The sequence below is a fragment of the Coturnix japonica genome, chromosome 5 (assembly GCF_054131305.1).
Source record: "Coturnix japonica strain WE chromosome 5, WE-NBRP24, whole genome shotgun sequence".
NCBI lineage: Eukaryota > Metazoa > Chordata > Aves > Galliformes > Phasianidae > Coturnix > Coturnix japonica.
This window is the reverse complement of record NC_140667.1, coordinates 21,009,862-21,036,537: the sequence shown is the minus strand read 5'-3', so window position 1 is coordinate 21,036,537 and position 26,676 is coordinate 21,009,862. Positions and strand designations below refer to the sequence as shown.

The 26,676-nt window shown below is 37.0% G+C and overlaps 1 protein-coding gene across 11 annotated transcripts in view; it reads left to right on the top strand.

The window, feature by feature from the left end:
* Positions 1 to 26,676, top strand: part of LRRC4C (leucine rich repeat containing 4C) — a 426,317-nt gene that overhangs the window by 6,446 nt on the left and 393,195 nt on the right. For 2 of the 11 annotated variants that reach the window (XR_014947118.1, XM_032444950.2), the window contains exon 2: positions 1,500 to 1,648. The exons of the other annotated variants lie outside the window; for them this stretch is intronic. The gene's annotated coding sequence lies outside the window, so the exon portion shown is untranslated. The remainder of the gene's footprint in view (positions 1 to 1,499; positions 1,649 to 26,676) is intronic. 11 annotated transcript variants of the gene reach the window in all.

The following is a 26,676-nucleotide window of genomic DNA, read 5'->3' as shown; positions in this document are numbered from 1 at the left end:
TCAGACTGCACATTTCATTATAGAAGCTTATCAGGCTGGTCAAGCATGATTTCACCTTGGTGTATCTGTGCTGACTCCTTCTGATGATTTTCTCCTTCACATGCCAGAAATAGTTTCCAGAATGAGCTTTTCATCACCTTCCCGGGGATCAAAGTGAGGCTGACTGGCTTGCAGTTCCCTGATCATCCTTCTATCTTGGAGTGATGTTTACTTTCTTCCAGTCTTTGGGTGCATCCCTCAGGAGATGTGATCAAGCAGAGGTTACAGAGCATGGCCTCACAATGAAATCTACTGGCTCCCTCGGCTGGCTGCATCCCATCAGAACCTATGGATTTATGACCATCTGACTTCCTGAAGTGTATCTGTGCTTGAAGAAGATCAGGTCAGGGAATATGTTCTGAGCTCCAGCCTTTCCCTTTGGCATCTGAGACCTATGAATCCCTAAAGGCTGGCTTTGCTGATGAAGACTAAAGCAAAGAAGGCAACCAGTAACTTAACTGTTCTTGCTGTCCTGTGTAACTGAGTCTCTTGCTTCCTTCAGCAGAGGGGCCACCTTTTCTCTAGTCTCCATTTTGTCAGTGATATACTTGTAGTAGCCCTTCTTGTTGCTCTTGACACCCTGATTCTGTTAAATTGGGACTTTAACATGGAACTGTTTGTATAGTTGTAGGACAAAATGTTATCGATGCATATAGGGCTATCAAGCAGTAGTGATATGTCAGTATAATTTTTATTTTTTATGTACAGATATATTCTTTGCTGACTTTTCTGCTGTTCCAGATGGATTTTACTAAACAAGCTATCACATGTGGATTATATTATAGTGGATTATCAGTATGTTAAAATAATTTGACTGGTTTAATCTCTTTGGAATTATTAGATAAAGCTAGGGATGATTATGCTTTTCCTATGGAAAATGGTTTTCTCTTCCCTACCTTCTCTGCCCTATTGTTCACTGCTAAAGTATTCTTGGAAATCTCAAGCAGCTTATAGCTAAAGGGGCAAAGAACCAGTGTGAGCCCTTCCACAGAGTCTATCACATTGAAGCTGCATTTGTTTCAACCTGTTTTTTTTATAAGGCTTTATCTTGAGCTACTCATTGGTATCTGTACTTTTCATGTAAATCAGTAAATTCTGAGTTATTCCTGGGGAAAAAAAAAAAAAAGTCTAAATGTTCTGTCTACGATGTGATTTCTTAATGAAATTTGAAAGAACAGAGAGTTTTTGGAAAGCAGAAGAACTGCTTTCCAAGTAAGAACTGGAGAGAAGAGAATAGAATGCCTGAACTCAAAGTATGAAGCTAAAATAAGACAGATTACCCTGAAGGCAAAAGTAGCATTATAGTATTGTATGGATGTAAGTGGGGATTGCTTTGTACAGGCTGCCTCTGGAAGAAAATTTTGCTTTTGCATGTTGAAAAAGAATATTTTCGCTGTTAATAGGTTGTGAAATAATCATGACTGATTTTGCTCTTATAAAGCCCCTCATGTGTATTTCAGGAGCACCACTTGGGCCCCAAGTCTGTGTTTCTGCTTTGGACAAGGTAGATGGAGCAAAGATAATAACAAGAGTAGTATTACTAGATCTTCATGAGGGATTTGTATCTCTCTTGAAAAGCTTGATGATTTGAGCCTTGGACTGTATGAGGGTAAGAATATACCTTTTTGAAAATACTGCTGTACTGTAGACTCTTCAATTATCGTAATATGACAGGAGTATAAACATTAAAGTCATGTGTTTTGTTATCTGCTAAACTGCAATAATTTCCATCAGGTAGAAGTGCAGTCTAGGTCTGGGAACAAGTGAGAAAAACATGGCTTAGACTAAGCCTGGGAGGAAAGAATGTGAACTACAAGATGCATGCAGGGCCAAGGTAACAAGAAGGTTCATGGAACCAGAAGTCATGTGGGAATGTGCTAAATCAGAGTTTAAATGGGATTGTTGGGAGAACTATGAGAGGGAGCAATTGGTTTACAGTAGTTAAGGAAGAGTTTGAGATAGAAATGAGGAAATGAGACACGCAGAAGATAAAGTTTAATATGCAAGTATGCAGAAACTTAAGTATCCAGAAATAAAGTTTAAATGAATGATGGAGGCATTGAAGTGTTGTATCGCAAGGAGGTGAGAAGTGACCTAACCTAATAGCTTGGTACTTTCGTTTCCAGAAAATCAGCAGTTACAATTTTCACATGAAATAGTCCTTAGAATGCTTGACTACCTGGCAATTTTGAAGTAATCACCCACACATTCCATTGAAATACTTTAACTTTGCAAGTTTTGAAGGTTTTAGTGACTAAAAAATTCACAAATGGCTCTATATGACCAGCTCTAGAATATGCAAGTAATTTGAATGAATTGGATTAGTATTGTTATGAGACAGTAAATACCATGTGCTTTTTCTCCACTTTTTCTATCAAATCTGACGTGTTTTGTTGTGTGGGTTTTTTGTTTTTTTGGTTTTTTTTTTTGTTTGTTTGTTTTTTGTTGGGTTTTTTTTGTTGTTGTTGTTTGTGGTTTTTTTTTCCTTCCCTCTGAAATGCCAGTGAGTACTTTCAATGAAATAACCTTCATTTTAACAGCGTTTCTCAGAAGCACCTCCTGTTTTTGTGTGACCTGCACCAGAGTGTCTCTATTTTTTCATTGGAGGGCAAAGAGGCCTCAGGGGAGCATAGATTGCCTTAGTACTTCTTAGTACTTCTTGGCACTGTAATGCCAAGCGACTACTGTTCGATTTAGCTGGATAGTGAGAGACAGAGTAGCCTGACTTGTTAGCTTTCATTTTCTTCCTTTGTCATTGATATTCAGGGCTTGACGAAGTAACCCGATGCCCTCCTTTTAGAAGTCACAACCCTTCAAACCACAAAAGATCCCTTCAAACGGGGATTCCCTTGGCAATCAGCTTTTATAGTTTAAGCAGCTTTATTGCAATACTGAAATCACTGACAGTTGAGAGGGGTAACTAGGAGCCTTCTTATAATATAAGTACTTGGCTTGAGAATGTGTGCTTAAAGGTCTTAAGCTGCCTAAAACAGTCTCTTAATCTGCTTTAATTCTTACATTATTTTTCTGATGTAGGAGGAGATGCAAGGTCTTTCTGTTCTTTTAGATGAATAGAGAAGCTCCACGCATGCCTTCAGGTCTATCAGAATCAATTGTATGCTATGTGGTTTTGGGATAATAATTTTTAATATAGGAACAATTAAAAGTCAGGGATTACGACTTTACTTTTGTTTTCTTTTTACTTATAGTCGTCTTTGCATGTCTACCTGAATCTGAACTCTTTTTTCTTTTTAAGGAGAATATTAGCAAGTAATGCTAATTATCCTGTTTTCCTGCATTGGTGATGTTAGATAAGAAGTTTAGTAAAAAAGTGTAGAATTTCCTGGCTCCCTTGAGTTCCTTTTTGTGAAAATCTGGGTGAAACTTTTCAAGAGTAATAGACTTAAGTCTGTATTTGAACCCATAACCTACAACTCTCCTAGACATCCCAATAGTGTGTGGAAAGAGTGGGGAAAAGTAATTATAAACTTATATACTTAATAAACTTATTTATCTGATTTCCCACTAAAGTTTTTCTGTGAATCATATGAGTTTCAATTCTCTCTGCAATTGAGAGCTTTTGGGTCTTATGTCTAGCAGTGAGGAAGCCAAGCTTAATTCATCATCTCTTATCTGGCTGGAACATAGACCTATCTCCTTGTCTGTGGCTAGAGATGAACCAGTTTGAAGTCTTTCAGGTGCTGTCAGAAGGAAATACTCTTCTCCTGATGCCATTTTTCTTTGTGCTTTAAAATATGGGGAGGAAAACTTTGGGAGCAAAATAGTATAGTTGAAGCCAGAAGTAGAAATGGGTAAGGCTACTACTTTGATATTTATAAATGTTTCATTTTATAGTGGGGAGTGAGTTGTGTGTTACACTGATGAGGAGAAAACACACTTTGAAAGTCATGATTTTTCTAAATCTATCAATATTTGAGGAAATAACATACACTGTGTGTACTGTAATTAAGAATTTCCTAAATGTATTTTGTCCAGATGAAATGTCTACTGTGCAATAAGAATGTATGTTCTACTTATTGGAAACTTCCTGAGCTTTTAATACTTGAACTATTTTACTTCTGAATGCTGCTGATAGCTGTCCTCTTTTTTTTTTTTTTCTTTCTCTAGTTAACTGTAATTGCTGTAGTAGGAGGTCACTTCCATGTTCTTGTCCAGATCCTCAGGCAATGTAAATGAGTAGGTAGTTCCAATAAGGATGTCATTGTAAGAATAAGCATTTGGCCTGCAGTTGTTAAACTACAATGTACTGTCTAAATAATACTTTTAAAATGTAGATGCAGTTTTGCAATCACTTTAGACTTAAGCATGTTTAATTTTTTAAGCCTAGTGGTAAGTACCAGGAAGCACTAAAGAAAAGATCACTGAAGAAAGGAGAGTGTAACTTCCACAAAAGGCCTTGGTGTTGCCCTTGATTTTAGTGGGATTATTCAAGTGCTAAAAAACATCAAGAACTTAGTCACACAGGCTTTGTGTGATAGTAATGAGCTAGAAGTTGCCCTCAGTTAGTCCAATACTTTGAGTTTCTACTATTACAAAGGAAAGGAAACATTTTATTTGCTTCAGTTTCTTAATGATAGATAAGCTCTTAGCTTTTAGGAAATCGATCTTGTTAATAAGTTATACTTAATAAACCATTATTACAGTTGGTAGAAGCAAGGTTTTAATATAACTGTAATATATAGATTTTGGGCAAGAAGAGGAATTCTGTCAGATTATGCTGGATTTTTTTTTTTCTAATGTCACATCTTAAAGTCTCCTACTTGTGCTTTAGTGCTTTCTTTTTTTTTTTTTTTTTCTGCTCTTTTACAGAGTCTCAACTTCTATTTTTGTGTCTTGAGGTTAATCTTGAAGGATCTAATATATGGATGATAGATTAATATAATTTTGTTTTGATTATGCACTAGATGGGAGGTCTTTGTTGTATTGCATTGTTGGCTCTACCTACCATAGTTTGAGTAATAAAGATAAATATTACAAGCCCCAAACAGCCATTATTCTGCTTAAATTGCTCTTTTAGGTATCTGATGAAGCCTGGGGGGAGGGGGTGACTCTACTCAGAGGACACTGACAGGTGATATACAGAATTGCTAAAGCTCCGAGCAGTCTGTCTAACTGGTCCCTGCAAAGGAAATATTTTAAATATTTAATGGAATGATAACTTTTGTGGCAAGAGTTTTAAAGCAAATAAGGCTGTAGTGTATGAATCCAGAATCTCTTGTCTAGATGAACATCTGTCCCCTGAAGAAGATCCTTACAATATCTAATGGACATGAAAATTACAAACTTCCATGGAAAGTGAGAGGACTGTGATGTTGATTGCTTTTCAACATATGGAGTATGAAGGTTGCCCTAAAAGTAATACCTCCTATTTCATAATGTTGGCTCTGGACTTTAGTGGTGGATGTTGGTGGTATGGCAGTAAAGGTTGAACCTTCTTCCAAATATTCTGTTATGTGTAGTTGCCGTGTGACAGATGGCAGCAGATGGGCAGTCTGACATAATGGAATCTTAAATGAAAGTGCATATGAAGAAAGGGTGTGTCACTGAATTCCTCCTTGTGGAGAAAATGGTACCCACTGATGTTTGTCAAGGCTTACTGAACATTTGAGAGCAAACAGTGGTTCTTTGCTTGAAAGTTCAAAAATATATTGTTTTTTCTAATCAGAATAAGGTGAAGAAGCACTGAATGCCTCAAGATGGCTCTTAATATTCTCTGCATAAATCCAACTGCTTTAAATAACGCATCATAAAATGCTTCAGCCTTACAATTTTCTGTCACTGTCAGAACAAGGTTGGCATCAAAATATTTTGGGCCATTTTGCCTTACACCTTTTTGATTTCATTTTTTGGTCTAAAATCTTCATAAATGAAACATAACTGATTATTAGTTGTTCTCCAACAGTGTACAACACTAATTTTTTTCTTCCAGATTTTGGTCAGGGAATAGCTGAAACTATACAGTTGCGTCCTTCTTCTGGTATCCACAGCAAGGAGCTGTGTACACACATCTCTTTCTTCAAAAAGATGAATGTGATTCTATCACACTTACTCACTCCTGCTACAACAGAAGTTGATTCCTTGTTCAGAACGTTTAAACTTTCTGTACTTCTGAGGTGAGCAACCATCAAAATTATTTTAGTTGACCTTTTATTCCTGCAGCCTGGGGAAAGAAGGTTGAGTTTTAACTCAAGAGTTGGTTCTGCTGCTCCCTTTCCCTATCATTTTGTCTCTACAAATTAGCTGCAAGTTCTGCTTACCATATACCTTTGAATTTTTTGCCTATATGAGAAAGTCTGAGTGTTGTTTAGGCAGTCTTTGTGAACAATTGTATCCTGAGCCAAGCATTTAAAGTACACTTTTAATGAGCTCTGTCTCTACTTGAAATTTTTTTTATTTTTTCCCTTTGCTGCCTTTTCTGGCTTCCATACAGAGTTTCTATTATGTTTGAAAGTATATAGTTTAAAACTCAGATTTTCTGTTTTCTGAGTGACCCCGTGCTTCTACGTGCACCCTTCCCCATTTAGCAATATCTTTAAATACAATTTATCACAGTGCAGTATAATCCCTAGGACCAGGAACACAAAGTCACTGGCAGTGAGGGCTCAGGGAGCTCAAGGTCAAGTTTCTCTTGTCCCATTGCAACCTGTGTTCAGGAGCATTTCCACAAGAGAGACTATTTTAGTTCTTCAGAATGGCTTCCTCTCTTGAAGTGTTTACCTCATTGAAACAGTTCCTCTAAGCAAGCATAAGGTAGTTTATCTAATTACCTAATTATTTCATTAACTGTACGAATTTCCAGGGCTATACACTTAGAGATAAGTACATTGGTCTAAGAAAATATCAGGTAAAATGTGTTCCTTGCCTCTCTGAACTTCCCTTCATTTTCTCTTAACAGTGTTTCTAGAGTAGATGTTTAGTTTCATTGTGACTCATTTTATTTTTTTAACTTAATGCTATCTGAAATTCGGGGTAATAATTACTTTGTTCAGGATTGATGTGGACAGAAGTAACTTGATTTTGGTTAAATCAGTTCATTCTATATGGAAGCAACTGAACATCAGAACCGAAACCTAACCTTCTTTTAGATGATCATCTAAAAAGTCCTTAATCTGTAGAGAAAATGGCATGTATGTTTTATCAGGCTGACAAAAGGCCACACTGCCTACATCTTATGTGACAGAGAAGGAGACTAAAGTAGTCTTACAACAATACTAAACTGTGAACGATGGTTATATCTCAAGACAATGACAGTATTTTAAAATTCTAAGAATTATCTTTCTTGTGTGGCAGAGTTGATCTCTTCTTTCTCACCATCCCCATTTCCTTGTTTTCCTTGCATTATTTGCTCTGTCACAAGGTTCTTCTGTTAGGATAGGTTTTGCTAACACGGAGCATCAGAAAGTAGATGACAGGACTTCGGATCTATAAAGAGCTTTATAAACCAAGTTGTCTTGTTTAGTTTCAGGATGCACAGTGTTTACCCTTGAGAAATAGACTATTATTTAAATGTGGTATTCTGTATCTGGTTGGGATGACCACTTGATTTAGAAGGTACTGTACCCTGTCATACATATATATATATATATATTTTTTTTTCCATACAGCTTCAATATGTGGGACTTTTTTGCTCTTCTGTATGGCATAAGATAGACTAACATTTGTTAAAGAAGTAGACTATAAAATTTGTATCCTTGAAGCTTTTGAAATATTTCATCCAGACTGTACCAATGAAGTTCAAGCTTTTTCTCGATGTACTCAGATTAAGAGTTTAGCAGTCCAGTAAGCTTGTGACAATTAGAGGGAGAAAATACCCTGTGTATGTGATTTATTTGTAGGTTATTATTATTGCTGGAAAGATCTATCTTAGTATGTTCATAATGAATATGCAGAAGTTTACTTGGGTTTTACCACACTTTTGCTTGTACTGAAGCTGTTTTAATTGTATTGGCATTTTGAGTACAGAAGCAATTGCAGTCTTTGTGTGATGTAAGTTGATACTTGGGGACAGAGTCTAGCTACTTATGCTAGAATAACTAATAGGGTTAATTATCCTTGGGACTCGGAGTAAAATCCCACTGAGATCAATATAATATGCTTAAAACTTCTGTTTTCAGGATTTATGTATGTTCTGATTACTTTTGCCTCGGTTTTGTTTCCAAGCTCTTTTCAAGTCATAAAATCTTAAAGTTGGAAAATCTGAAATATTCAGTACTGTCCTAAGTGATGCTCTCACTGGAGTGCTGTGGTTAAAGGCTGACTTTCTTGTAGATTCCACAGCTGTAAAATACTGAGCTGGTGTGCGTTTAATTACTGGTAATGAAAGCTTGCCCAAATAAAGGTTTTGGTAGTAAAAATGATACCCAAGTCCCTATCAGAATTCCAGTCATGTCTAGTTTCTAATGATTTAGAAATTGATTATATACCTCCAGCGTATTTCACTAACAGAAGTATGTGACTGAATCTGAATAGCTCTTTTCCTTCATTTTTGTATTAATCAATCTAACTCCTAAAGTATTGTATCTTAATATCATTGCTTAGCATGTAGAACTACTATTGGAGTAGGAAATTCAATGGTTTGGTTTCCTGTTATTCTGAATGACTTTATACTCGGTATTTTAAGAAATCGTGGACTCTTAAAGCAAGTGAAAACAATTTTAGACTCAACCTGGAAGTGCTTTGTATTCCCTTTCATGACCCCATTTTTCAAAAAATAAAGCAACTGAAATGAAGATCTCCATGAAGTTTTATAAACTTAAGTCTTTAAGCACTGTTCTCCCTATCTCAAAAAGCAATATAGGAGCAGTTTCTTTTTTTTTACTGAATTTCTTTTAACTGTCATTTATTTATTTATTTATTTTTACTTTCCTGAGAACACATTACTCCTTGTGGCAGCTGCAAAAATGGCTGCTGTTGCTAGAGCTTTATATGTATATGAAAAGCCGTGGCACAAATCAAACCCATATATACAAAGGACCGTAATATATCTGTTACTAGTAATTATGTGCATTAACATGATGGACATGATCTGATTTCTATTATACTCACGGGAAACAGGGAAATGGGTGCTCACAATGATACACACAGGAGATTTGTATCTTTAAAGCATGATATTTAAATATGTTTCTTTCAGCATCAGTGATTAAAATTGGTAAATCTTCATATTCCAGACAGAAAATGTTATTGAGATATTGGCAGTTCTGGGCTGTTTGTATCTCTGGATTCTTTGCTGCAAAGCTAATGCTCAGCTGTGCTTTACCTTTTTATATGGGAAAGCATCTTGGAGATATAAGGTGTTCTGAGCTAGTAGCTGTCACAGTTGACGCAGTGTGTTGATTAACTGGATATTAAAAATACTACTTCAGAGTAACTTTCTTCTTGCTTAAACTGTGTGTATAGGATACATTCCTTATTAAATGTGCCACAAGTTAAGGTATTTTTATTTTTTTTAATGAGGAAACAATTATATGACAATCCATTTCCATACAGTACTTTGAAGAGCCGGAACAGAGACATGAATTAAGAAATGGCAGTACTATCACCTGCTTTTCCTCAGATGGAAAAAGAGTAGTAGCAATATCCTAAAGATGCAGACTTCAACACTGTAATTGTTACCTTCTTCTGCTTAGAATTAGGCTACTATTATTAATAGTTTTTGTAGCTGACAGTAATTCTAGGGGCATGTTTTTGAGAATAGTTATTTGCTTCTACTTCTGTCTCGCTTTCTTTTCTTATTTGCATAAACTTTGTACATTTCTAGGGAGAATGACACTTTTGTTTTCTCTTTAGAAATCTCACTTGGCATTTAGCAAGAGACATAAGAATGTCAGATTGATGAGAGTTGTTTGCTCAAGTCAGACCACATTCATTCAGCTGGACAATATCTGTTGTTAACAGCTATAATTATTATGAACAGGTTTAAAAGGACAAGCTTATTGCTGTGCTTTGGCAACATGCTTTTGAAAGGCTGGTTACACAGTAGTAATACTTGGCATGTTATATTGCTTATTATTTTTAAAGTGTTTTATGAATGTTGACCAACTAAATGTGTTAGCCTTTCTTCTTCGTTAAGAAAGGAGAGCATGGGTATGATTATACAAACAGGATGGGGAGGTGGGATCACCTTGGTTAAGGTGCTAGAAGCTGCTAAGAGTGAACAAGAAGTTGCAGAAACCTTAGAAAAATCAGACTGTGGAGTTATGGAAGTTCAGCATTTGCAAAGCAAGAAACATGCCCTTTATGCTGCATTGCTGAATCTAGTGATTTCTGTTAAGCCAAATGGTGGTTGTTTAAGAAACAGGAATTCTTTGTGATGTGTTGGGTTTTTATTGCGGAGATCGTTTACTTTATTATACGGACAGTTCTGGGCAGATATGTAATCAAATAAATAAAATAAAAATAAATAAAAATTAAAAAAAGACTAGGCCCTAGTGACGATTTGTGCTGTTTGATAAAATCATTGCTGCTCAGTAGCCTGACTGGTAATTAGGTTTTATGTGAGGAAAAGCACACATTTGGCCAGCTGACCCTCAGTAATGAATATACCTGACAGAATGGTAAGTATTACCTATGTGTTTTGTGATGATGCTAAAACTAGAAATTATGATGTAGCTAAACAGTTACTGCAAATGCAAAGCTCTCTATTTTAAAATGTTTTCAAATATGCATCACATGTCTGGGAGTGTGTTTGCATTGGTGATCTTTGTGACAAAGGGGAGATATCTTCTTTCTTTAAGTTTCTTTGATAGTTTCAAGAAAGATGATTTGAAATGAGACTCAGTTGATAAGACATGTAAATTAATGTTTGGAAATTTTGATATGTAGTTGCCAAGAATTTCGTAATAATGCTTAGCTGATTGTGACTTTATTGCTTAACCAAAGTGTGTCCTGAGCAGTGGTCTGTAGTTTGAAACTGACACATTTCAGCATTTTGCACTTGGGAGAAAAATGTGGAGCTAGATTTTCTTAGCTCTTATGGGCTCCTTTTGGATATGCAAGCAAAGTCACTTAGAAAAGTTCACCACAATAATTAATTCTTATTTTGTCATTAACAGCTATGTTTGTTTCCAAAGGCTTTGGTACATAATAGTAGACTTGGTAGTCTGACCTTTATTTGGACACATAAACAACAACTGGGCTTTTAAAAAATTCAGTCCTTTGTTCTGTCTGGTATTGTTTAGATTCAGTGATCATGTAATTTAGATTTTGGCTTCCACCCTCCCTGCCTTATCTATCTGCTGTTCTGGTCCAAGTGTTGTTTGTGATCGAGGCACCCTGGCTCACTGACATAGCTGGGAAATCAGTTCCCAACTCCCTGGGTTGAGTTTTTAGTCAAACAGGTGTTGCTTTTCTTTCAAGACATGACGTGTTGATAAATAACGTGAAGTCTGTCCAGCCACTAAGGATAAAAAGGAAGCAGGTCAAAGGAGAGCCTAGCAGAACTGTGGACTCTGAAGAATGACAGAAAAAGGTCTAGTCTCTGTGTCTGTTTGTAGTTGCATCAGCTATACTCATGTCATTTTTGGCAGGTATTTAACTTCTTTCTGAAGACCTCCAGTGATGAAGGCTACGCAGAGCCCCTAAGCAAATTTCTTTTCCTGAGGAGGATTGTGGACGCCCCATCCCTGGGGGCATTCAAGGACAGGCTCTGTGCAGCTTTGTCCAGTGATTAGCATCCTTACACACAGCAGAGGGGTTGAAACTAAATGATCATTGTGGTCCTTTTCAAACCAGGCCATTCTGTGATTCTTCTTCAGATGAAGCTAGTGAGCAGTCATTGAGAAATTGCTTATAGAATTTGAAATATTACAAATGTAACTGATAATATGAATGTTATCAGTGCTTCTGATCCTTACACCAGCACTCTTATTCCCAACAGCATGGACCTGATGATTTCACAGATTATGCTCCTTTAATTAGAGCATGGAAAATTCTGCTGGAGATTGACACTCTCAAGCCTGCGTGTTCTGTGCTAGACTGTTACAGGGAAACAAGGTTTGAATTTATTTAGGATTATTCCTAGGGAGACTGCAAGCATTTCATCTGGAACTTGAGAAAAGAGCAAGCTGTTAAAGGGACAGCCATGTGAAGAGCTCACATTTAGGGTTCAGTTTCTTTCTAGTACCTTGTGGATCATTATCTGAAGTAATTTTCCTTATAACCACGCAATTTCTTCCCTCCAGCAACCAAATACATTTTCATAAACAGCATATAATAGGTTTGATGCTACTGTGTGTAGGACTGAATTTCTGTACCAAAAAGGTAGGGATACTAGATAAAAGAGCAGATGGCACTGTCATTATCGTAAGAAAACAGATAATGAAGTTGTTTGGAATGGGGAAATGAGTCAAAGAATACTGTGTATTAGCATTTACTCAGATGTCTTTAAATACTTACAGTTTTAGATTCAACTTATCTTACTACTTAGCTGTTCTTTCAGCTATAGATGTATTGTTTCCTTAGACAAAGAAGGGCTGCAGAGCTGTTGACCTAGGTGGTGTCTGTGCAGGAGGACCTGGGATAAGGATGTTCTTTCATAGCTGGAATCAGTCTCTGAATCTTTAACAACCAAGTGGAGGAGCAGAGATGGGACAAGCATTCAGATGCATGCAGCTCTTGCTTGCTAGGATTTATAGTCTCCCTAATGTAGCAGGATCTTGATTATCTTCCTTTCCTAGGTAGTTATGCTAGCTAGATCCACTGTAAGGTGATTAAGACTGTGTTGAAACTTTGACCCTTTCATATTCTGTGGACAAATGCCATCCAATGGCTTTGTCTTGGGCTGGGAATTAAAACTTAAGTATTTATTCTCCCTGTCTTGTGAGAAGGTTTTTGTTACATTAAACAAAAATCTCTGCCTCAGCTTTTATTTCTGTAAAACTGTGTCTAGGAAGACAACTTTCTCCACTGTCTTTAACAGTCTGAAGTATTTTCTGATTGCAAAGTGCTTAGTGAGCTTGTCACATTGCCCTTATCTGTTCTGAGTGTCACACCTTATTTATTTCTTATCATTCAGCTGTGGATTTTTTTTTCTGATGCGAGTCATAACTTTCAGAAATTCTTCTTCAGGCTTTTTGGTTTGAGTTTCAAAATTATAACTGAAAATGTTCTTTTCTCTCTTTTCAATCATTACTTTAGCTCCGTTACTCTTCAGTTGACTGTTCCATATACTATTCATGATGGAGGTTCTGCTTATTTTCTTAAAATAATTGTTAGAACAACATGCCTCCAAACAAACAATCCTATTATACTATACGCTACACAAATGCAGAAAAAGATGATTTCTCCCTGCAAGGTCCTGTCCTTTCACGCGTGAGATGGAGACCAATGTTTGTTCAAACAAACAAAATTAGAAACTATAGTGAGTTTGAAAGGTAATACATTAAACATGAGGTAGACAAAAATCTATTTTGGAGTTGTGTTCTCTGTAAATAAACCTTTAAATTTATTTATTTAAAAATAAATATATGCATTAAAACTGTGTCACCTGAAGTGATCCAGTAATCAGCTCAATGAAAAGTGCTCTTTGAATGCAAAGGGATGGAGAGTCTGTGAAAGATGAAAGAGCGAATTTCTCAGTGGCTCCTTATTGTGCTAATTAACTTAGGCAAACCATTTTTTACCTTGATATTCTGCTAGGATAGATGGAAGAGCCTTGTATGCCTTTCAGGTTTTGCTTACAGCTCCTTCAGAAGCCTTTCCCACAGCTATTGTGTGGGTTTTGAGAGGGGCCCTGCTCTGTGGGACTGCAACAGAGTCCCTGTGCTTTGGGGAGCCCGGGATGAGCCCTAGGATCCCCAGCAGGGAAGCAAACAGCTCTTCCTTCCCTCCTGATTCCCAGCAAATAGTGATAGAGAGACAGCAGCTACAGAAGCTGCACCATAGTGAATGCTAACCAGTAAGGTTAGGCAATCAGCTTTCTTGATGTAGTTTACTGACCTTCTTGTTCATACGCTGCTTTTATTATGTTAGAATTATTGTTGCTGTACTGTGTCATGCTTATAGTAAGTACTCATTGGGACGTCTTCCCTGACCCATCAGGTTTCTTGCATGATGGTTAAAATAAAATAGCATTCATGGAGCAATTGGAGGGCAGTGGGGGGGTAAATGAATTCTTTTCCATAACTTGTTTTCCCTCAGGTCCAGTTCATCTTAGTGTAAAACTGGAAAGTTTTCTTCTGTCCTCTGTCACAATCTGAGAGAACTGACTTTTTATACTGATTTTTGTGATCTTATCCAGAGCCATGCTAAGACTTGGCTACTGCCAGCTGGGTACCTGCTGGGGAAATGCAGAACAAAATTCTGCAATCTGTTGTAGGCGTATGACCCAAAGCCTTTGTAGAAGCAAACAGCTCAAGTGCGTGTTAGTGACTTGATTTATGTTAAACTGTGTTTTTAACAAAGTTTAAAGTAGGACAGATTGAGGGAGTCTGCAGCAAAGGATAAGTGTAACCTACAGTGAGATTTGTATCAATGTATCCAGGTTGTATTATCTCATCTTGTGAGTTTGGAGACCTTGCTTAAGTGTCCTTTTCTGCAGTGTTGATGCTGCAAGTGGAACTGCTTAAGGCTGTATGCCAAACCTCAGTAGAGGTTCTATTTAACTATGTTTCTTTTCAATTGCATAAGAGTGAGGAGTTCTGTCTTTGTACCTTGTCATCATGTACGTGCTGCAAGAGACTTTTCTGTCATGTCTATACCCACATGAATTTCTTCCTTGCATAATTCATCATTGAGAAGAATTTGCATTTCCCTGAAATCTGAAGTTCCAGGATTGCACTGCAGTAACAAGAGAAATGGGGGCCAGAGGAGCTGACCACGTTTGTTTGCTTTTGACCTAGTGCTGTTGCAAATTTATTTGTTGTATAAAAACCTTGCAACTAAGTGGGAATTGAGCAGGTGCCAGTGGAATATTTTAGGCCTTATAGAAGTGACATGACCAATTTATATTTTTTACTTGAAAAAGCATTTTCTCAGCTGCCTCAGCACAAGGTGACCATCTGGCTGTGTCCCCTGCTGAAATGACACTACAGGGAAGCTGAGCCTTTGCCTGCCTCAGTGTAGAGACACCCTCTGCCCTGCTATCCATAGTCAGAAGCTTCCTTTGGCATTGATGTGAGGAAGTGTAGAGGAGAAACAGGCAACAGGGAGATTTTGGTATCTTATCAGGCACTGAGCTTTTGCCCCAGGTAGTAATGTATAGCCTGTATTGAAAGCCGAACTGTTGGATATATAGATCTGATGAAATGTGTAGATGATATATTGGTGTAGTGACAGCCTTTTGAAAGTAGATTTCACTATTTTTGTATAGCACTGCAGGCAGCAAGTATGTGTGTTAAAGCATGCATGTGGCTTATTTCGCAATTCTGCATGAGAATCTTTGATGTGGGAATCCTGCCTTTTAAAGAGAATAAGCAAAGGGCCCTTCCAAGTAACTCCATCTCTTGTCAGCTATCTGTTTTTAAATGACCCATCTTATTTATCTATTTACTTAATTTTAAATAGATGTAGGACAGCATACAACAACAAGATTTTTAAAGTACTTGATGAAACGATCCTGGTTTTTGTGATGCTATGTCATCTGTTGATGGGAATGCTAGCCCTCCTCTGTGCTGCCTTATCCATGGTGCCTCTATAAGGGGTCAAATTCTCTTGCCGTGTAACACCAGCATATGTGGGAAAGAGGCTGTGCCAGGCTGGGATGTGGCTCATCTTTATATCAATAACATTATTGATGCCACATGCACTGCTGCTTGACAGAATCATGCAAACCTAAAAGACAAGGTGATCAATTGTGGCTGAAAAGTACTTAGCTCGAAGAGAGGGCACGCTGAAAGGCTGGTATGACCTTTCCAGATCATCACTCTATTTAGTATAATTAATGAAAAGCTCCCTGCTGGACTGAAATGTCTAGGAGGAACTTTATGGGGGAGGGAAGCTTAGAGAAGAATGGCGATATGGCTTTTGAAGACACAAAGGACAAAAGCATGTGAAAGAAGGGAGATTATAACAAATTAGGCAGCTCAGGTATGCACCATTTCACTGTCAGATTATTGAAATTAATGTCTGTGTCACTGTTTACGTCACTGCAGCATGTCTTCTGACACCTCTGGCAATTTCCCTCTCAGCTGAGAATCATTTTTCATCTTCACGATGCACTAGGAATCTTTTATCACTGCTGCCGAAGCACTGTGTGTATTCATAGCATGGCTTCCAAGGAGAGGGTTTTACAATAGGTTAAGAGCTCAGACAGCCATAATTTCCCTTTCAGCAGTGCTCTGTTTTGATCCTCTTTTACAGCTCAAATAAATGCACTGGAGGTCAAGGGAACTAGGGAGTGTAACAAGCCCAGATACCAACTGACAGAGCCTGAAAGCCCACCGTGTTGGTTAAATGTTATATTTACGCAATGCTGTCACTGGTTCCCTGTTTAAAAACAAAAAAATGCCTTCAAGTTTCTGCCAACAACCAAAGCTGTCTAATTTGTATTTAATCAGTTGCTTGTCACTGTTTGGCATATTTTGCCTGAATGGTTATTATACATTTATTTTTTTCTTTGTTTTTGTTCTGTGTTTTGCTGAAGCAACAACAGCATAGAGACATTTGCCTTGCAGAAAAAGGAGCCCGGTGAATCATTCAAATCTTTTTCCTTGGCTTTGTCATGGTGAATTTGTATGTCTATTGTAGGGAGTAAAGCAGACTGGTCACCTGCTGTATCTTCCTTCCCTACTGCTTTTCAGTGGCTAGTTACAGTCTGCAGCTGATTCCTCTGAGACAAGCAAGCAGTGGTATACTTTCTTCCTTTAAGCACAAGAAACAGTGAATGTAGAAAATGAATGTTAAATAGTCTCTAGGTTTTGTTCTGTTTTTTTTTGTTCTTTTTTTTTTTTTTTTTTGTTTTAAATCTGCTACTTTTTTTGAGTTAACTGTTCTTGGGAAGGTCTTCCTGATTTTATTTTTTAGGATGATAGGTGTAATGTCATCCTTTTTCTTTAAAAACAAGCAACAGCACTTATTTCTTTCCCTCCTTTCTCCTCATTCACTCTGCCAAGCTGTATATGTGAACTCCAGGACTACACACCGGGCACTGCATCTGCAGGTAGGGGGTAGCACATGTGCAGTGCAATGGAGAATGTAGTCTTCATTTCAGTTTAATGTGATGCTGGCTGATGAACTCAAGTGCCAACAACAGTATTTTTATCATGTAGGGCTGTTCTTCTTTTTTTTTTTTTTTTTCCCCTAAAACTCTTCTGGTAGAATTTAGCGTAAAGATACTTTAGCAAAGCTTGTAGAAATTCATATATACTAGGGTTTGTGTTTTTGCAAATTGCCATGTAGTACTCTTGGCACTGTGTAGTTGCTGTAAAGCCAGACACAGAATGGAAAGGTCATGAAGTGATTTCTTATCACAGCAAAGAAAACAGCGTTCTGTTCTTCCAGAGCTTCAGTTAACACATCCATTACTGTTCCATAGTTAAAAACTGTCAGCAGCTCTTCATCTATACACGTTAGAGATATGGTGAGCTGGCAGTAGCTGCTCTTGATTTTTTTGTTACCTTTAATATGAATTCAGTACTGCTTATGTGTTTGGTGCATAGTGACTTCCTGGGAAAATGGAAACTGTTCAGAAATGGGTCGCTTGGTTATGCTGGAAATTTGCAGCCACCTTCACATCTATTGGGGGAGGTAAATCTGGATTCTAAGTGCTAAAGAGTGGTTTCCCAGTAGCTGTCATACTGGAAGACCCCACAGCATTTAGAAAGTTGGAAGGCAGCTGGTAGAGAGGTCCAAGTGTTTTGTTTTCAGACAACAATGGTGTAATTTGAGTGAAATAAAATGTTTGTGGATGGCTAGCTTTTTCTGAGCACTTTCCAAAGCAATGAGCAGGGACCAATATAGAGAGGGATGTGAATAGTGGTGGCTGTTCTTGTTTCCTGTTTTTTTGATAGCTGCAAAGGTGAAAACCAATTACTTCTCATGCCAAATACATTATCTTTTTTTGTTCTGAACACTTGTTCTCCTGCATGAAACGTAGACTGTGATAATACTATTAAGCCATTATGAGGTTTTGGACTAAGACAAATTCTGGAGGAGGAATATGAACAATATTGTCCAAGAGGCTACAGTTTACCTTAGGCTCTAGTACTTATGTGGTTTTTCACAGCTCATGAAGGCTGAAGTAAATATAACATAAACATTTGTGGCTGATGTAAATATAGTGTTATGTACAACTCTGCATGTGAAGAACAGGAGTAAAATCTTCATTTCCTATTTTAACTTTTATTTTTATGTCTTACCTTAGTATGGTCAAGTCTTAAGGCCTCCTTTAGCCTTCCTGTAAGGTTATCAAAAAATATCTGAACAAGTGGGTTTTTCAAGGAACAGTGGATGCTGTTTTCTGTTTCAAGCAGTTACTGCATTCCTGTGTTACTCTGCTTGACCCAGGTCAGAGATGGAATTTTGCCTTCTGTATTTGTCTGTTTACATGGCCAAGCTCTGTCCTTATGCTTAGTTGTGGGAAGACATAACAAGCTTTTTGGGTGCCAGTAGAGAAAATCATTTATTTGTTTCTGATCTTTCACTATTATCTGCCTAGTGGGATGCTTTAAAAGGAGCATTGTTCTTCTGCATAATTTTTATCAAAGAGTGAAGATTTAGCCAATGTAAAAATTATTCATTGTGTGCCAGGCATCTGTTCTAGTTTTTAGATGCCATATCTGATCAGTAGAACCTCACAGATTTGTGAGTGAAAAAGCTGTGAGTGAGAAAAAGAGTTTGAAGTTTTATGTTGCCTTCTTTTGGCTCAACAAACAATAGTAAAGTATACAAAGGATTAATACAGCTTTCCTGCAGGGCCTCAGTTTTATTATTTGAAGGAATTTTACCTGCAAAAATATGAGCCTTATAGTACCTCTGCAGGCATAAATTATTTAGCTTTTTCTTTTTTTGAAAGGACAATCTACAATTCTGAAGACAATTTTTCTTTTTGATTTTCAGTGTGGTATAATTTTCACATGCGTATTCCAGCACGTACCCCACATATGGTGTGTTACTTTTCTATATACGTTAGCGTTAGTCCTTTAGCAAAGAATCAGTTTTGTTTGATAACAGAATTCTGGTATTGTGTAGGGCTGACCAACCAACAAAAAATCTTGGCTACAACGATGTAGAACAAAGCAAAAGCTTTAACGTAATGTTTGTATGTTTCTCTTGCTCTGTGGGTGATGAGAATATTGCCAAAGAGTGGGAGCTTCAGATCACTGTTTGCCTCTTCTGAAGTGGTTGGCTGTAAGAGTACTGCCCTGAATGAGCCAAAGTGGGGACCTTAACCTATATTTTGTGCTATCAGTGGCTCAAATAATTTATTGTTGAGTCTTATCTGTTGTACAGCAGCTCATTATTATGGCAGGTCACCTCATCATATTGTCTGTGTTGCATCTCTAGGTTGTTCAGGGGCTTAAACCTCTGAGGTGCTTTGTTGAAAGTACCGTTGATTAAAGTTTCTTTATATAATTCCAGTACACCTTTTGTTCTTGGGTTTGTAAGATGTAAGTTAATGTTCTTTTCCCTTAATCTCTGTTTGTTGTAGTTTCTTATTTCTAAAGATTAGATTATTTTTGTATGCAGCTGATTTTGTTCACTGAAGGCTAGTGAAGCTTGTAGAAGTTTCCTCAGTATACAGAAAAAACTGCTTTGTTGCCAGGGCATTAACCCCCACTTGTTCCTACAGGCTGCTCTACTTTCTCAGGAGCTAAACTGTTGCATGCGTGTTGGAGTTTCGCTTGGTATAAGGTCTGCGGGGCCCAGAGGGCACTCCTGCTGTCTCTTGTTTTCTAGGTGTGGTTTGTTCCAGCTGGATACTTAAAGAAGAAACTATTCATTTGTATGATGAAATGAAGCATAGGATATACCCAAGTAGCAAACAAGTGAAAAGTCCATAAAAAGAAAAGTTTTAGTTAGCTCATTGGCGTATATTTCAAAGCAGGAAAACAAAAATGAAACATGACTTATGTTGCTCAGAGAGCTCTGCTTTCACTGAGCGCCACCAACTTTTTCATTGTGTTGCAGCAATAATGAAGTTGATACATAAGTTCAATATGATCCAAATAAACTGGCATGGCTTCTGTCAAGGAACATATTTTAACAAGCCCATTTCTCCAGTGAGAATCTTACAAAGTGCAAAGATTTGGAGAATGACACAACCACTAGTTATGGGTCTTTTTCAAGCACCAAGTGTCTTTTAAAAAGCTTTATGGAGTTGTCACAAAGCAAATCCAATATGGTGAAGTGCAAGGTAATGAACTTTAAAAAGAGCAGTTTGAGAGATTCAAGCACATTGATGGGTTCTAAATTAAATGCTGCTATTCTCTTGCACAGTCCTGAGCTTCATTGTTACTAGCCTAATGAAAACATCTGCTTAGTGTTGAACTCTGGTCAAAACAATTGAAGAAAATCTCCATATGCCAATAGATTTCTAATAAGAAAGGAACTGAGAATGCACTAGGAACACGCTTAGTATCAGTTTCAACTGAGGTTATATACAGTATTTTGTTTTTGTATTTCTCTTTCTATATCTATTTCAGAGATGAACAAATAGTGGGAGGGCTACGGAAGAAAGCAATAGAAAAGTTAGATTTTATCATCTGGTGGAAAACAGCCATTGGCTTCAGGGATGCAACAGTAAGGCTATAGCAAGTAAATTGTGATGAGGCTCTTAAGTAGGGAAGAATAAATATATTACAAATGTAGAACTTGTAACAGCTAATAAGATGCAAGGTGAATAAAAGTAAAACAACAGTGCAGAATGTTTATTTTATCTAGATGTGCTGATTTTTAATTTGGAGAAGTAGAGGTAATTTGAAGCTATTTAATGAGGAGAGTGGGGTTTAAGTAGCATTTTTATATAACACCCATGGAAAAGAAAAAAACAATATCAAAAAGCAAGCAAATGGGTAGGAAAGTACCAAACTCTGTATTATACCCTCTTAAAAGAAGAAATAAAAAGGAATAATGAGACTAAGTTATTCCTTCTCAAACTTGTAGATTTTGGGGAAAATTGATTTATGTTTTCTTCCCTTGTCATGTGTTGTTGTGGTTTTGTTTTTCTGAGATTTTAAGAGAGAATAAGAGAGCTCTGATACTCAGGAAACAACACCCAAACCTGTCACGTGATTTGATTGAAAGGAGTACATTTTGTTAAAGAAAAATATTATTTCCAAATGTAGTGATTATAAGAATGATAAGACTGTGATCAAACAGAGGAATATCAGTTTTTGTGCTTCCAGAAAAGTGCAAATGGCTTGGCCGTTAAATGTAGGACATCTTTCTTCACAGCAGCAGTATCATTTAATTATCATTACTATTCCTTCAGGAGGTATTACGGGTGGTGAAAGCTATCTTGTAATTTATTTGTAAAGACAGGGAAGTGTGATACTACCCTTCTATATGAAATATCTTTTGGTGAGGAAGTTGTTTTAGTGAGAAATGAGACCACAAGCATTTTTCCCTTCTCTGGTCATGGGATGCCTTTTATCTGGTCTATCTGTGCCTTGGTCCAAAGGCCTTGCTACCCCTGGGGCATCCCAGGCCTGGGCATGCAGCCACAAAGGCACAGCTGCCCTTTAGGTGGTGCAATGCATGGGTGGATTTTTATAAGTGTTGTTCAGCTCATCTGTGCCATTCTAGCTGTGATGTCATGACTTAATGGAAGTGACCATCTTTTACACGAAGATACTGAAGGGAACACATGAAGTATCTTGTAGAGATCATACTGGGATATCTTAGTTTGTAGATTGAAAAGAAGGCCTTTGAGATATGATGCTCTAGCAGTTGTAGAAATGTGCATAAATTATGACTCCAATTCCATTTCGGGCCTCAGCAATACAACTCCTATGGTTTATGGTATGAGCTGCCTAAGGCAACAGAATTAAAGCAATATTGTGCTCCATAATTTCCTATAATGAATTTAGTGCACAACAGGAGTGTGTGCTATTTGTTTGCTGGGACTGCAGTCTTGAGGGTACTGAATAAATATGTGCTGAGGAGTTCTGTGAATTTCAGCTGTGTGCATTATAGATGTTAAAATAACTGAAAATGGACTGTGTCAGCAGCATAAATATGTGATAATATTTTCTTGAATATGAAATGTGAGAATATTTATGTTCCCCGGTGTTAGCAGTATGCTTTCAGCCAGTTATTTCGTAGTAATGAGGGAGTTTTATTGGTGTTTTGTTTTTGTTGTTGTTTTTTTCTTTAGCTTGTTTCTTTGCCTGCTTTTCTGTTTTGCAGTGGCAGAACTAGTTTCACTGATGGGTATGGTGACTGTTATCTGTTAGCATGCATCTGCAATCCTTAAAAATAGTTTATCTAAATGTATCCTATTTGTTGTGTGTTTTTCTTTCTTTTTGTAGAATAACTATTTGTATGAAAATTTTAAAACATCGTGAGTCTTAATTTTTGCCCTCTTTTTACAGAACCTGATCTGCCGAAGCAATGGTAGTTAAAGTTTCTGAATTAGTCTCTTTTACCTACAGGTTGTCCTGGAAAGTCTTTCTGGGTCAAAAATAATTAGTTCAGTACTGGGATGGCAAAAATATCATGGATTTATTTGTAATAGCTGGTTGTGATAATGGATATTTTGATAGGAACAGTTTTTATTTAGTCTTATGTTTTTAGCCAAAAAAAAAAAAAAAAGTTTAATGAGAATAACTGATGTATTTGATTCTTCAGTCCTTCCCAGCTCATTATTTTTCTCTGCTTGTGCAATAATAGTTATTGACAGAAGAGACACTTTAAATCATATAATAATCTTAGCAGTGATTCACTAAATGTTAGATGCCTTTGCGATTTTGGTGTCTTACATATGACATTTTGGGGGGGTTGTCTTCATATCTGCTTGCCAAAAGAAATAATGGCAAATGACAGATTGTTCTCAGATGTCATGTTTTGGTACCCATGGGTACTATATTTTCATTTTCATTTTCATTTTTCTTAGTGATTAATGATATCCATGAAGAATAAAGGATAACAGTATGACTTGTGCTTTGATGCATGCATACAGCAGCCTCAGTGCTTCAGTCCCCTGGTAATGTTTTTAAAACATGAATAGACAGTGCAAGGAAAAACTCCCATAAATAGGAGACAATTTATGCAGGGTTGCTAAAACTTTCTCATTTTTTGCTGCAGGATCATTAGTGCTGTGATTTTTCAAGTGTTTTCTGTTACTTAGAACCTTTTAGAAGGGATTTTTACTTTATTTGCTGGACAAGACATGGAAATTCAGAGAACATACAAGGTGAATGTACTAAAATATGCCTCTTGCAATAGAAAGATGAATTTTTTTCTTGTATTACTTTGTGCTTTCTGTGGAAAGAAAATGTTGCTATTAGGCCACTTACATGGACAGCCTTGAGGAATCTAAAAATGGAAAATGCTGTTAAGTGCTCTACCTAAATGTTTATAAAAGACCTTGATTCAGGTTCAAAATATTTCATTTCTTGGAGAGGCAAGCAAGCTTCATTGTTTGTTATTGCTGCACACTTGTATAACTCAGTAATACATGGTCTTGAAGTGTTTCTCGTTGTGGACATAATATATAATATGTGACAGTTCCTTGTGCATGATAATTTAAAAATATTTTTTAGCTGACTGGAATATTTATGTCAGGAGTTAGCATGTTTACAGATGTGCACAATAGCTTTAATTATTGTACTTAAACAAATATTTCCAATTAATCACCCTCTGCATACATGATTGCAGCACATCTGATCAAAGTTCAACATCCGGAACACTATTACTTCAACATGGATAATTGTCAGGGAAAAGTAATTAATTAAACTTTCCAGTGTTTGTATGCTAATTGCTTCATTGTTGTTTATCTGTTAATAATTTTCTATTCATTTTTATTTTTCCTAATGAACAATTTTTTTATACATTGTAATCATGCAGTGCGCACAGGCAGTCAGCAGTTCCAGTGGGTAGCCACATAAGAGTTGGTGTTACATCTATATGCTATAGAGGTGTGTTCTTTCACCTAATATTTACTAACTTACTCAGTGCATTTTTATCCCAACTGTCATTTGCGGAAGATGCATTCAGCCTGAGAAGTGACATCTGTAATCCTTACATGTTTTGTTTAATTTAGTTGCTTGGAATATTAAGTTTATAATTCTAGCAGCTGAACTTTGTGCTTAATGATGTTCAGTTTTTGGCTTGGTAGCTATTTTTGTGTTCTACTGGGATATTCTGTCTGAACTATTTTCCCTAAAACTCGAAGTCTGATCTGAATCTGAGCAAAACAGGTCAGACTCAATTGGTAGATAACCACACAGATTTGGTTGTTTTTGTTTTTTAGAATAACTGTTGAAGTTAGTCTGAAAAAAAATAACAACAATAATATTGTGGGGACATGTAGTTGGAAGCTTATGCCAGGGGAGTCATGATTACTTTAACAAATGCATCCTGCTTGTTTGAAGAGGATAGATTCTCTGTATTGCCATTCAAAATGCCATCACTTCTTGATAGGAACTAAAACTTCCTGCTTTTTGAAAGGTGCCTAAGATAAGCACCTGTGTGATCCCATGATGTAGCCTGGAAGCTGAAGGTCATGTTTTCAGAAATGCTTGATCCACTTAAATAATTGTGTCAAATTGAAGTGGAAATGGATCTATTCTGCTGTCTAACAGCTACTGTGGTCTAGAACAAGCTGTTATATTGGGCAGGCAGAAGTTTGCCATACTGCCAATAAGGCTGCATGATTATTCCTCTTCTGTGCTTACCTATTCAAGATAGTGTGTGTGTGATGCAGTTGTGTTCCTTGTGCCTTTCTAGCTGAAGGACAGGCTATAGAACATGTTGCTTAGAAGAGCTGTGGATGCCCCTGTCCTCAGAGGAGCTCAAAGCCAGGTTGGATGGGACTTGGGCAGCCTGATTCAGTGGCTGGCAGCCCATCCCATGGCAGGGGGCTGGAAATTGATGATTAAGGTTCCTTCCAGCCCAAGCCAGTCGTTGTTCTTTTAGCAGAATCCAAGTGAAACTTAAGAGCCAAGTGAAGTATGTACTTATAGGTAGTAGATGTAGAGAATACAGAGAATGCATACTGAATTTAGTTAAGAATGTATTTCACTGCAAACGTTTGTGTTGATGAAGTGAACTTGAGAGAATGAAACTCCTGAAAGCTTGAAAGCAACTCAAGATCAAAGGAACTAGTTAATAGATGTTTAATGACAATGCATGGAACAGATTTACAAGTAAATCCAGAATGAGGAACAACTTGAGTATCAGTGGAATCATTATAACAAATAGAGGAGGATCTGTAGCAAATTATAAATCTATTGACGTACTTCCTGGAAGAGAAAGTCTAGATTTAAGCTTGGAAGTTATAAGAAATATTAGACCGTTGTGAGACAGGTTAGTTTTACCCTACTGATGATGTGTCATTGCTGATATTCTTTGTTTTGTGATTTCTTGAATATTTTTTAAAATCTGATAGCATGTGACTTCAGTCTTCTCTATTCAGTACTCACATTGTCTCATTTTCTTGCTGAGCTTTTGCTGTGAATTGTTGTGTTTTTCAATGCAGTGCAAGACTAAAGTTATTGCTTCAAAACTGTTTGTTAGAGCCTGAGTATTTGCCTTATGACTTCTTCCCTCCCTTTGTTATCATTCAAAGGTATCCTCCTGTTCAGTGACCCAGTGAATGAAAAAGAGAAATGAAAGGTGACTTCTGCCTTCATGTACTCCTCTGTTGGAATGAAGGAAGCCCAGCTGTTTTTAGACAGCAAGACTGAGGAGAGAACCAGATTACACACTGAGAATAATTAGAACAACATGGATTTAATATCATCATTGTCAGGCATTGCTGTAGTCACTGCATTACAACTGCTGTGTTCCTGGTTTCCGCAAAAACACCTAGTTCAGTGCAACCAGATCACAAAGAAAAAAGCTTCAGTTGGTTAAGTTATTGCTTGTAATCTTCTCCAGCTTTTCTATTTGGTCTTCAATATACCCTTTTTCTTAGACCTAGATAACTTCTCAGTTGACTCTTTGAACACAAAACAGAAATACAGAGAATTGCCTCCTTTCTCTTTGGATGACTTTGAGGATATTTTTGTCGATCATTTCCTTATCCTTTACATTTGGGTTTCAACAGCATTGCAGCATGTGCTATGTAGTCTTCTGAGCATGGACAAATAAGCAGTGAAAAATGTGTGAGGGAGTGAAGAGAGGAAAGACAATGTGCTTATAAATTGTAGAATCATTGAATCATTAAAATTGGAGAAGTCTTCTAAATCAAAGGCTTTTTTGACCCCAAGAAGGTCAGATCACTGTAGATGTAAAATTCAAGCTTTTAGAAAATGTGATATTTAGTGACAATCTTGGAACATGATAGTCTATGATAATCGGTGATAAGATATAAGGCTTGTATCCATTAAGTAATGCAGATATTAGCATTAGATATATAGCAAACTAAAGGATAGAATGTCAAGTGTGTAATGAAGACTGGAGTAGAGAACTCGGACACAGTTTTCTAAGAAAAAATAATAATAAATGTAGTCATTAGTAAGCTCCTTTGTCATATTATTGGCCTGGTAGGAAAAAAAAAATCATGGAAAATTAAAC